General features: G+C 35.8%; 1 long non-coding RNA gene and 1 pseudogene across 1 annotated transcript; both read left to right on the top strand.

The window, feature by feature from the left end:
* Window positions 1-12,945, top strand: part of LOC109100253 — a 19,283-nt pseudogene that overhangs the window by 2,531 nt on the left and 3,807 nt on the right.
* On the top strand, window positions 3,498-4,796 carry LOC122136005. The gene is made up of 3 exons (XR_006153857.1): window positions 3,498-3,543; window positions 4,484-4,586; window positions 4,690-4,796. It is a non-coding gene; the product is annotated as an uncharacterized LOC122136005 (long non-coding RNA).

Below are 12,945 nucleotides of genomic sequence, written 5' to 3'. Positions count from 1 at the left end.
TAACATCTGCATGCTTACTGCAGGCAGCACTCCGTCAAGATGAAGTGTTTCTCTGCCAGATTAATATATATATATATAGCAGCATTTAAATGTTGTTACGATTGTAAATGTTCTTAATATCAGAAGCCTCAAGTCAGTCAATCACATCAGTGTCTACAACGACAGAGACAATCCCACCCATAGAATCCATTACTCCACCAATCACAACCACTGGTAAAGTATTGTCTTGACTTTCACCTTCACAAAATTTATTTCTACGGAAAATATAAATAAAAATCTGATCAGACAGAAGTAATACTGCTCACGGAATGAGTATACATTACCAATGAGAAGGAAAGTACAGCATTTGACAGAAGACTAATCTTCTGCATTTTTGTTGACCCCTGCTACAACCACCAACAATCAACATTCTTTTCAAATAATGTGTGACTCTGAAAATCTTAACATTAGATCAAGAGCAATAATCAGTCAAGGGGAAAGAATGTTTTATATATGGTAATGTGTCAGCTTGAATTCACTACACTTGGATATGATAAACATGGAAGTTTTCTTTCTGTTGTTTGGGTAATACGTAAAGTTGAGAATTGGTTAATTATGACACTGGGTAACTAAGCAGTCTTGTAAATTTGTGTTTTAGATTTAGATTAACTTTATTGATCCCCAAGGGGAAATTAAATTGTCATTTAATTAAATTGTTAAACTGCTTGGAAGAACAGAAGAGAAATAAAGTAAATAAATTAATTGTGTGGTTTATCACATTCACATTTTTGCACTTAGCAGACACTATTTTACAAAACAACTTCTCCTCCTAGTTAATAGAAATCCCTGCTCTGAACTCAGCTGCTCTGAGGATGAAAGGTGCGGAATGAAAAATGGTGTTTACGGCTGTTTATGTAACGACGACCAGCCCAGATCACAACCTGACTCTTTCGGTTGGTAACATTCCACAACAACATGTGAAAAATACATTTTTTTAGTCATTAATTACATTGGCTTTTTATTCTCTCTCAGATTTCTCTGAAACCTGTGAAAGCAGCTCTGGCTCCATGTCTGTGTCTCGCTGTCAGCTCTTTGAGGCTGGTTTTCCAGCTGGCGCCTTACACCTCAATGATCCCAGCTGCAAAGGAACGGTCCGGAATGGCAGAGTGGAATTCCATTTTGATAACGATGAACACATCTGTGGCACAAATCTTGTGGTAGGACTTACTATGTATAATCTATTCAAATACATCATCCAAACATGTGTAATGCCTGAAAGAACCGGTAGAGTTAGATTTGACCATGCGGGAATCTCTTTGAGATTTGAGAAATATCTAAGGAAGATTGTTGGGCTCTTACAGTTTGTTACAGATTGATTCTTTGGAGGGCCCAAACAGTCCTTCTTAGAGACTAGTCAAAGTCTCAAAAAGATTCAGTAGGGAAGGGTGCACAAGGAACTTGTGCCTGCATTCTCCACCATTAATATCAACCCCACCATTAATTCACTTGACTGCTATTTTTAAATTTGAGCTAAATTACAAGCATATGTATCTGTGGTCCACAGGCCAACGGCACCCATTTCATCTATAGTAACTTTATTCTGGGGACACCGAGTCAGGAAGGCTCCTCATCAGCAGAGAGAAAACTTGCTTTCTTTCTTTCAGCCGCGTTTATCCTCAAACACAATCACTTTCCATGAATGTGGAAATCAACCCACTGGAGAGGTGAGAGTCAAATATGATTTCTGATTAGTTCACTTCACATAATGCAAATTTTCTCAGTGCCAAATTGTTCAAATCCTCTTGAGGATTATGATGCATTATGATGATGAATAATGATGAAAACTTTTTTGAGTGAGCTATTCTCATAAGCATAAAAATATATCTAAAAAAGTAAATAATTTCAGGGGTTCCTGTACAGGGTTCCTGTAGCAAATCTTACATAATAATTATAAAATTTGTCTAAATTTTCAAAAGGTTTTTATTTAATGAAAATTTAGCTTTATTAAACGAAATATTATTTATAAGCTTTTTTTCCTTCTAGGATCTGAAATAGAGGAATTTAGGTCAATATTGATAATTAAACAATATTTTGCTGAATGTGTTTTTGTGCTGACACCTTGGCTGGTTTAGGCCTATCATGGATAAATAATGAACAAGTCCCTGTTTTAATAAATTATTTATTGAATCATTCAAATCAAACAATTCGTTCAAAACAGCTGATTCAATTAGAAACGAAACAAGTGAGTCCATCTGAATGGACTATTGAATCACTGGCTCACTTGATTCTTTCAAAAACTGATTAATTCAAGGAATGAAACACTGTGTTGCTATGCACACATTTCCAAATGTGTAGAATTAATAGCACATTTGTGCTCACACACATGTGCTGATATTCAGAAAAGTACATTACTTGTACAATGAATATAAAAACATAAAAACTCATACATGGGTATTTTTTCTTTCATTGCTTGAATTATAAGAGCATTCTAACGACATTCTAATAGGTAAATGCTTTTGGACCCTCAAGACGCAAAGTGGATGACTCGATAATATCAGCTCTGTTATTGTCTCTCAGTCCCTCACATTCGCATACAGTACAATAACATTTGTCAGGGGAATGTCTTTAAATTCTAATCAAGGAAAAATCAAACCTTCAGTTGCCTTCTTTTTAAAGAACTACAAAAGTTGTGCTTGAACCATTTTATTAAAAAATTATGAAAACTTTTTGCTTCCGCCAGAAAGCGAGCTTGTTACAGTACAGAGTTCTGATTGGCCAATTGCCATTATTTAGTTTGTGAATTATCATAAGTTGGGAATTTTACCATTTAATTTGCATGCTATGTCTAAAGGGGATGGTAAGAGGGATGGGGGTTTTACTGAGGGGATGCTTTTTGTCATTTTTTTTTTCCAACCAGGAGGATGCCACCCCCCCCCCAAATTCAAGCCTTGATTTTACCCTTAAAACAAAAAATTTAAAACCAATCTGTCCATTATTTTAACAGCATTGTGCACAAGACCCTTCCCACTGGTGAAGGGAGGTATTGTAAAAGTATGATGACTCCATATGAGGATGATGAGCTTTACTCGGCCCTTCACTGGTAGATGTGGATGCAGCTCTCGACTCAGAAGATGAATGTGGAAGCCAGGTTTGTGGGGCCGGATAGCCGCCAGTTTGCTCTGTGGTGGTGGACACTTGTTGGGCTACACCTGTGAATGATCCTGATTACAGTCTCCGCTGGGATCTCATCGTCACAGAGTAAAGCTGTTTCTATTCCTGATTTCATTTTTGTTTGCACATGGAATTCAAATGTCATGATTTACCAGAAATCCCTTTAGGGTTTTATTTCTCTATTGAAATCAAAATTTGATTTGTTGATTGTTATAATTGCTATTCTCAGGTGTCCCAATCCAAATGACGACACAGTGGAGCTGCTGGTGAACGGCGCCTCGACATCTAGCCGCTTCTCCTTCCAGGATGTTCATCTTCACTGCAAACCCACTGCTTTCTTACCTGCACTGTGCTGTTCACCTGTGCCTTCTGTCGAGCAATCGCTGCTCAACGGTGAGTTTAAAAGTTGCAATGATTTCCGAATCTGCCACTGATAACCTGCTTTGAACAGCCAACATTCAAAATGGAAACATCACCCTTAGTGTCTATGGTGTTGAGGTTTAATAACTAAGGCTACGTTCACACTGCAGGCAAATGTGGTCCACATTCATTCTTTTGCCTCACAAGGGATTCAGTTTTCTCTACACAGTGTGAATAGCACAAACCACATGGAATCTGATCTTTTAATTTCTGATTTGTGCCACTTCCATATGCGGTACTAAATGCAATACAGATCTGATGTTTTGCAATGCGATGCAGTGTGAACAGTCATATCAGAATTCATGTGAATTTCCCTTCACTCTAGATCAACACTTCACTTCAAAGATTTTACATACCCAAAGTTATCTAGACAGTTGCAAAAGGTAGTCAGTGGAAGTACAGTGATGTGTCAGAACTCTAAAATATTACAGGGACAACTCTATATACAAGCAAAACATGAAGGATAGAAACATAAGTTTCAAAACTCTGCTCTCTTCTGTCACATCCTTGTCTTTATTTTTCATACTGCCTGTGCATAATTTCGCTGGCTTCTGTGGCAGATCATGTGATAAATAAATGCATAATCCCTTACTTTTTTGTCCTCCGTGTTAGTGTGCTGCGCAAGTGTTGCCATTTCTACAGTTTTCCCATGGAATTAGGCTACTTTTTCCACTGTTGCCGCGGGTAGTTATTGAACTACATGGGTTGAAGCGACCCCACTAACACGATATTTACCCCCCAGAATGCAATTGGGCTAGTTTTGGAAAAGTTTTGGGAAGCAATTTGGTGGATTTTGTTGTGAAAACCTGGGAAACCTGTTTGTATCTGTCTTTTGTGCATGCGGTAAGTTCAAACCCATGATCTGTTCACACTTTGTGCATACCGGTTTCATGTTTTTCTTTTTCTTTTTTAGGATTGTAACTCTGGACACCAGCAGAGAGAGGGCAGGTCTCTGGACTTCCATGACAGTGCTCCCATATCCATGGGTCCTCTGATGTGGTCTGAAGGGAACACAGGTGAACATTGTTTATTTTAGTCATTTGTAAATGAAGGTTTCTGATGATTTCTGCTGTGAATACATTACAATTCACTGTGTCACATTATATTTCCTGTTGACAGATAAGTGGGTCCCAGATCAAGTGAAGGCATCTGACGCTTCTTGTCTGTGTGCTTCTCTGATGCTGTTACTTGCTGTTATGAGTGTCATGGCCCTCTTTTAGTTTAACACACACACACACACACACACACACACACACACACACACACACACACACACACACACACACACACACACACCACACACACACACACACAATAAAATTTTTCTGAGTGGCATTTAATTAGATGTGGCAATGATGCCACACTGGTTTTGGGTTACTCCATATTTTGTTTTATTTCATGTGGACTTTGTCCCTTTACCTACAAACATAAAAATAATGATATAATGATCTCTATGTATTGTAATATACTACAATCATCTTATTTTACTAAAGAAGAAGTGCTACAGTAAAAAAGACAATCAGATTCATGTTTATTCAAATGATGTGAAAAAAACATTAAAAGTACCATTCATGCATGGTTTCAGTCATATTACTTGAAATATGAAATATGAAATACATATGCTTATGTTACAGTTTAGGAACATATTTCTATAGCAGATTTAAAAAAAATGATCTGGTCAGTGTAAATGATGGAAAGTAGGTCATGTGGGAAAGGATTCATTATAATTGTATGTGCACTAGTCCAGGTAGTGTTGTGTTCGCACTGGTGTGTCAGTAAGGACACCTGAGGCAGGATTCAGTTCCAGATTTTAATAAGATAATTAAGAATTGACAGCACAGTCAGACCATAGGACATTTTTTGTTCAAAGTCTCTGACAGTGGAAATTTGTATAGATGTGGTCTGAAAAATACAAAGATAACAATGAGTAGACAGTAATAACAATAACTCGTCATAAAGCAATAAACAATCATATACAATTGCATTCTTAAAGTTTTAACATAAACTGAAAATAAATATTGTAGTACTATATAGTGCCTCTAGTGCCTTTTTCTCCGTGAATGTGTCGCACAACTCTGACTGAAAATCAGTGATGTCAAAGCTGTAATGTGATTGGCCCATGTGATCCAAGTTAACTGTTATTCTTTCTCCAAGTAAGTAATAAGTAATAAGTAATACAGACCCTCATCTCCCTATAGTAAGACAATCTCTGGTATAGAAGTCCAAGAAGCAAAACTCTGATGCTTTCTTGGTAACAGCCACCATAGATGTAGATGCCCCATTCCACCACTGCAAGCATGTAGACGCGTCCAACATCTTGGAACAGTCAACTTGACGTCATTCACCATGCTATGGGTTCGCAGACCATCAGCTGTGCAGGACTGTGGCATCTTCGAATATTTATTTATTACAATGGTAAGTGACGTCAAGTTGACCGTTTACAATATGGCGAATGGCTTACGTATCGCGGCCCATAGAAACAGTTGCTAATGAGGCATCTAAGTATATATATATATATATATCTATGAACAGCCACTAGGTGGCGCTTTAGTAGCACAGCCGCCATTTTGGAGTGAAAATTCCAACTGGATAACAGCACAGATACACAGAAATAGACAGAATAACAATGAAAGAGAAGTCAACGTGGAATAAAAGAACGCATGTTGGCCAATCCACTGCAAAAACTATCAGTGTAACTGTAAAAAATCTTACCTTTCATCATTTTCCCAAAGACCCTGACAGGTAATTATTCAAAAAAAGTGTAAAAATATTGTGTGTTTTGGAGTGAAACGTAGCGCTATCTTATGCACCTTCAGACTTTAACTGTTTTTAGTCTAGTATTAAACTTAATTCCATTTAGGAACTGCAGGACCTAGCCATAGAAACCATAATAATGATTTATATGGATGTTACACTAAGTCATAATGAGCTTGTGCAACATTTACTATTACTATAGTTGCTAATACTCCACTAAGCCTGAAATATATACTGCATGTTTTAATCCCTTGGAACACACTACAAATTATGATCTAGCCCGTGATGCATTGCTGTGTCTCTGTCATAATTAAATTATTAAATAATTCTGGAGAAAGTGGCTGGACATGTGTGTGTTTCTTTTTTTTTTTAATATAAAGTCCTTTAACGGACATTAATATAACACAATACTGCAAGAACAGTTCACTCAAGCTGTTACATGTTATATATTTATTGTCCAACATTCCTAATTTTTCTGTCATTAATTTAAAAAAGGGAAGACTTAAACACAAAGTCTGTAAAATAAACTTTTAAAGGGTTTGATGATCACTGGTCTAGTGTTTGTAGGTTTTTGTTGTCATCATTCAGGTTGTATTTCAGCTTTAATGTAAGTTTTTTAAACAAAGCAGCTGATATTTGCCATAGTGACAGCGAGAAGCTAGTGGACTGAGTCGCTTTCAGTCCAAAATGGCAGAAGCATAGGGCGTAATGGAACGTTCCATTTGCTTTCATTTCTTGTCAGTATAAGTTTTTTTGTCTTTCTTCAGCGACTGATCACAGGAGCAAGAGTCACCCAGTAGCAAGAGTGTTTATTGGCTATAACTTCTTAACACATAACGACAGTTAGTTTACACAAAGACATCAACTTTACATCAAAGTTCATTTAGATTTTTTTAAATAATTTTTGACTCATTGATATTATCAGTCTAAATTGTATAATTTATTTTTACAGTACTGCTTTAGAGTGAAACAAACCGGTTGGGTTAAACACACAACATTTATTTTACAATTAAAGCAGCTGTTCCTTAAAAAACATGTTTAGCTATTAACATTTTGAGCAGAGAATAATAAACTAAATAAAACTTTGCATTTTTATTGTAATTTATAATTGCCATACCATCTTTTATAAATGTGTTTTTTAAGCATATTAATAGCACATTGTTACACAAAAGGGAATTAAATGTGATATAAATTGAAGCAAGGTGGCTTCACATTCTGTATTTTGAAACCAGTAACCCAAACCCTTTCAGTAATATGTATGTAGTGATTACTGATAGTGTTATCTTTTTTAATAGTATCTTTGCAGTCATTTCTCGTTTTCCATGATGTTGGTACTATCTATAATAAAGTTTGCAAAGTGTGTTTCAAATTTCCTTTCTAAAGGTTTTGAAGAATGTTGCAGCACTGGTTGAATTATTCTTATGTAAGATGAGGTGAGGTTCAGACAGTGCTCAAATAAACAAAATTGATCTTGTATTGTTCTAATTTTTAGTTCAAGAAGATGAAGAGAAACTGAAATTGAAGTGCTGGGTAGGACACAAATGTGACACAAATGTCTGCATAAGATCATGTCTGAAAAAGTCATCTGATACTGATATGATAAAGTATTTCTACTTCTCACCTAATTCTCAGTGAAGTTCCTGAAAATGCATGTTCAGAGACCTGCAGTGATGCTGCATTGACTTTTCCAGTAAGACAGAGGCTAAAACATCAGTTTGTCAGTGGACACTGACCATGTTAAAAAATGTTGCCGTGCTGGAAAGATTTGTACCGTAGATTTCGTGAATATGTTCCTTCCAAAATGTGTTGTTTTGTGATCAATTTAAGAATGTAAACTGTTGTGTGAAGGCTGGGTTTCATCTATGTTTTAAAAAAATATACACCAGTTTTTCACTAAATACATGTAGTGATTATGCTACAAGTGGTAATTAATGGGTTAAACTACTGACGCGAGCGAGAAAGACGATTTGGCCTTGTTATATTATTTATCTATTTACCCAAGACACACAACAGCTTATAATAAGTTTATGTTAAACACATATATGGATTGAAATTCCAGACCTTTTAATCCAATCAGTGTTTAAAAAGACTGATTGATTAGAGAATATTCATTCACTGCAGCACCTATCTCTCCTCTACATTATATTTGTGCCACTCTGCTGCATCTTTTGATTAAATTTGATCTGATCATTTTGAATGTTGTCGTGCAATGTATATATATAAAAAAATGATATCGAACCTGACTATTGAGTTTGACTAAACAAAAAAACAAAACACACACACAGTACTTCTCATGGGATGAGGTCAGACTATGCTGTATGAGAATGGATGTGTTGTTTTTTCTGCATATGTGCAAAGCATTACTGAAAAAAAGAAACAGTATTAGTAAATACAATATGATTAGAAAGCTACATCAACAATGACACATCCAGATCAAAGATAGAGCAACATGCACATTTTACAGTTTCTTTCTCTATTTACAACAAATGTCTTATAATGGCTCCTCCTATATTTGTATTACTCTGTACAGTTCCAGAGGAGACATTTCTGTCAGGACACATAAATGTGCATCACATGGGTTTCTGAAAAATAATGAGTTCCTGCTAATCTCTAATCATCTGGTAAACCTGTGAATACAGTGTTCACATTTGCAAAGAAATAGACATAAAAGTATTTCTTTACTTTAGTTTAAATGATCAAACCATTAGCCTTATCCTATACAATCTTTGTAAATCAAGTTTGATGAATATTATTTGCTGATGTTTCTTTGTTGTTTCCCTTTATTCTTGCTAAATATTACATACCCATTCATTTGTATAGTGTTATCCTGCTGAGTAGTGTGCTGTCCCAGCTACTTTAAATTTTAAAGTTTAAAGGGCATAACAATTTATTTTAGGGTAAAGTATTTGATTCCTTTTAGGAGCAATACAAATCCATTGATATTGATTTCTGCATTGCTGTTATGATCTTGTTAGTTTGCACACCTAATAAACTCGAGCATACTGACTACATTGTTTAGCATCTGGTCTTATGATGGACTGAAAAGGATGAAAGTTTTTAAACTTTCTGAATATTTTAAATTGTTATATTGTTCAATTAATTAGCATATGCCTTTAAAGTCACCTTTGGCTTACCCAGGAGTTTTTAAGGTGGTATTTTTGAAAAGGTAAAAACAAAACAAACTGACTTGCCATCATTCCAGCTACATTCACATTTATTTGTGCACGGAGTAAAAGAATGTCTTTCTGAATGAAAGGTGTATACAAAGAAACAGTTAGTACAGTACAAACATCATCACAATTTAAAAAAAAAATTTAAAACCGGTTTGAATTCTTTCTTTTTCTGGTTCCCGTAATGGTACACCCCCAGCTATTAACCAAGGTATTGATAAGAGTTTCAGACCTAAAGTTCATCATCACTGTGTTCAGTTGCTGAAGAGAGAATCTCCCTGAGTTTGCTCTGCAGCAGCATTTGACCTCAGGTAAAGTAAATTCTCTTCATTTTACCCTGTTGGGCTCAAAATACTGTATATATCCTTGGCCTTTAGGGATCTAAATTATTTTCTAAAAGGTTTATTTTATATACATATCTGTAACTGTTTACATATATATACACATACATACATACACCAAATTTGCTCAAAACGTGTATTTTGTATATGTGTGCAGGTGCAGGAGCAGGAGTTGCAATTTATCACAATGAGGTTTCTGATCTCACTGTTTGTGTCACTTCTGCTGCTGATTAATGGTTTTGTGATTTACAATCTGTATTTAAAATGACAAATCATCTGCCAATATCAAATCCTAATGTCTATTTGGTTTATTCAAAAGGTGAAATAACCAGTGGACAAACATCAGGTACAGTACGATCATTCTTTCACTTCTTTACTTCTTCCTCTTTCCATCCTTTGCTGTCCATTACAAATGTAGAAATGAAGGATGTGTAGGAATAATTCTTATATTGACTCCAAAAGAAACTGGGTTGAAATTCTGTAATTCTAAATTGTATACACAATTTAGATGTGTTGGGTCTGAACAGAGCATAAAGTAGCTTAGTATTTAATTCGTTTTCACATTAACGAGGAACGATTAGAATAGCATGATGGGGCTGGAAACTGGCAGAGACGCTGGCTTATCAACTTTGGGTTTAGTGCCTGTAAGGCTCATCATCAACAGCAGTAGCAGAAAGTGTCAGTCAGTCAATGTAGCAAAATAACCCAATTAATAACATCAAACTGCCTTTTTCCATAAAAATAATAAATAATTAATTAAATAAATAAAATTGTTTTTATATTTTAATTCTCACAGCTGTGACATTATTTATTGTAATTTACATTAAATCTCATATTTTTACAAAACAGAGGCAGAAACAGGCTGAACAGGCTCAAATGTCAATACAGATGCTGTTAAAAATCAGGCAGATTTCAGGTGGAATTGAGAACTTTAACAGAAATGCATTGATGTTGATGTCTGGAACCAACAACCTAAGACGACTGGAAGGATCTGGTTGAGAGTGACTGAAGAAAGCTGGTTATATGTATGTGAATGTGGGGCTGGTAATGATGAGATAGGTGAAATAAAAGGCAGCAGGGCATTCCCGTTTGCTTTCTTTTATTTTTCTTTCACAGGGATGACATTCTGTAGTCATTTGGATGCATGCACAAATAAAAATATGCATTTTACCATTTTGATCAGAAACAAACCCGAAATGTAAAGTAATCATATTTCACGTAAATCTTGTGTTGCATTCCTGTGTGCGAGTGCAATAATTTCAGGTTTAAGAAGTGTTTCAACATTAAATCAACTACTGATGAACGCATTCATTTTTATTTAAATGATCACTCAGTAGGTTAACCATGTATTATCATGTATTATTTTAAGGCTTTTGTCTTTCAAACTCATTAAAATGCACAAATTCTCATCATTTCTTATTTGCAGACATTCTCAATCTCGTTGTCCTCTAAACCTCTTTCACCTAACATACTTTAAAGGGGTGGTCAATCAGTATTTCTGTAAAAGACAATATCTCCCTTGCATTAAACTTTGAGCATTGTAACTTTGCAGATGTTTTTTATGCTCAAACAGCAACATTACTTCACAAAGTTAAAAAGTGAAGTCAGAATCCAGTGATCCTTTAAAAAGTACACCTGAAGTTTAAAATAAATATTTTAATAATTAAATTATCACATTTGCATGTTCATGGTTCTCTGACATTGGTGGTAATTGTGCAACAACAAATGAGATGAAGCACATAAAAATTTAGAAATAATTTACAGTACACCTTGAGTATTAATATAATGGGCCCTATCTTGCACCCAGCGCAATTGACTTTGTACACAATGGGCCCTATCTTGCACCCAGCGCAATTGACTTTGTACACCGACGCATGTGTCATTCCTATTTTGCACCCGCGCAAAGCGCACTTTTCCCTCCACAGAAGCACGTCGCTAAACTAGTGAATGAACTTGCGCTCCCTGGGCGGTTCAGCTTAAAAAAGGAGGCGTGTTCCGGCGCAAACAATCCCTGGTGCTATTTTGCTGTTCCATTAAACAATTGCGCCACTGACCAGAAAAAACCTAGTCTAAAGTCAGTGGCGCGTTGCGCGTTGTTCGTTATGCTATTTTAAGGGCGCATGCTTGACCATAATGTAACGCGCATACACTTTGCTCATGTAATCTACACAGATGCAACAGTTATTTTTGCAAATCATAAATTGTTACACTAAAAAAATATTAACACATGAGATGACGGAAATCATTGTGGTGTGCCACGAAGATGTGAAAAAATAGGCATAAATCTAGCTTACAAATTATTCAGGCTAATTGTAGTAATTAAGGATCAGACCTGTTTGCCCAATAGTGGCAAGACATCATCAGTCTCCTCGGCTGTGAACCGCTCCTGGCGTGCGCCTGGTAAATAAGCCATAATAATAGCAATCCATAATGGAACTTGCGCACCTGCTTTTAAAGGGAATGTTGGATGACGCTCTGATTGGTTTATTTCACGTTACGCCCAAACCACACCTATGAATAATGAAGCTACTTCAGACCAACCCATTTTAGATTTGCGCCGGGCGCAAGAGCCATTTATCCCGCCGGGAAAATAGCAACAGCACCCTTTAATGCCAGAGTGACGTTCTGTACGCTTTGCAGGACTGCAGGGACATTATCAATGTATTGCACGGTTATATGTGATAAATGAGTTAAGTCAAAAAAGCAGTCAGTCTAATCTGACTATATTACCTAAAATGAGAAATGTAATGGATTACGTTACTGACTACATTTTTTTGTCATGTAATTTGGAATCAGTAACGGATTACAATTTGTAAGTAATCTACTCTTTATATACCCAAGTCAAAGCATTATTCTTTCCTTTTTGTATTAGTGTTTAAAATATTTATTTTGAAATAAATAATAATAATTAATTAATTAAACAAATTTACTGGGGGACCAGGGTAGGCTATACCCTGGCATGCCCAGCTGATGCAAATCATAGAATTTATATCTACACAGAAGAAAGCCCTGTCTAGACTCTGCCACAGAACGGGTTGTGTCGAGCCATTCATTTGTTTGATGAGTAAAAGATTAAATGTAGTTGCAATAAAACAGTTAAAAAATCTGCG

The sequence above is a fragment of the Cyprinus carpio genome, chromosome B1 (genome assembly GCF_018340385.1).
Source record: "Cyprinus carpio isolate SPL01 chromosome B1, ASM1834038v1, whole genome shotgun sequence".
Classification (NCBI taxonomy): Eukaryota; Metazoa; Chordata; class Actinopteri; order Cypriniformes; family Cyprinidae; genus Cyprinus; species Cyprinus carpio.
Note: the sequence above shows the minus strand (reverse complement) of the source record. Positions and strands in the feature narration are given on the sequence as shown.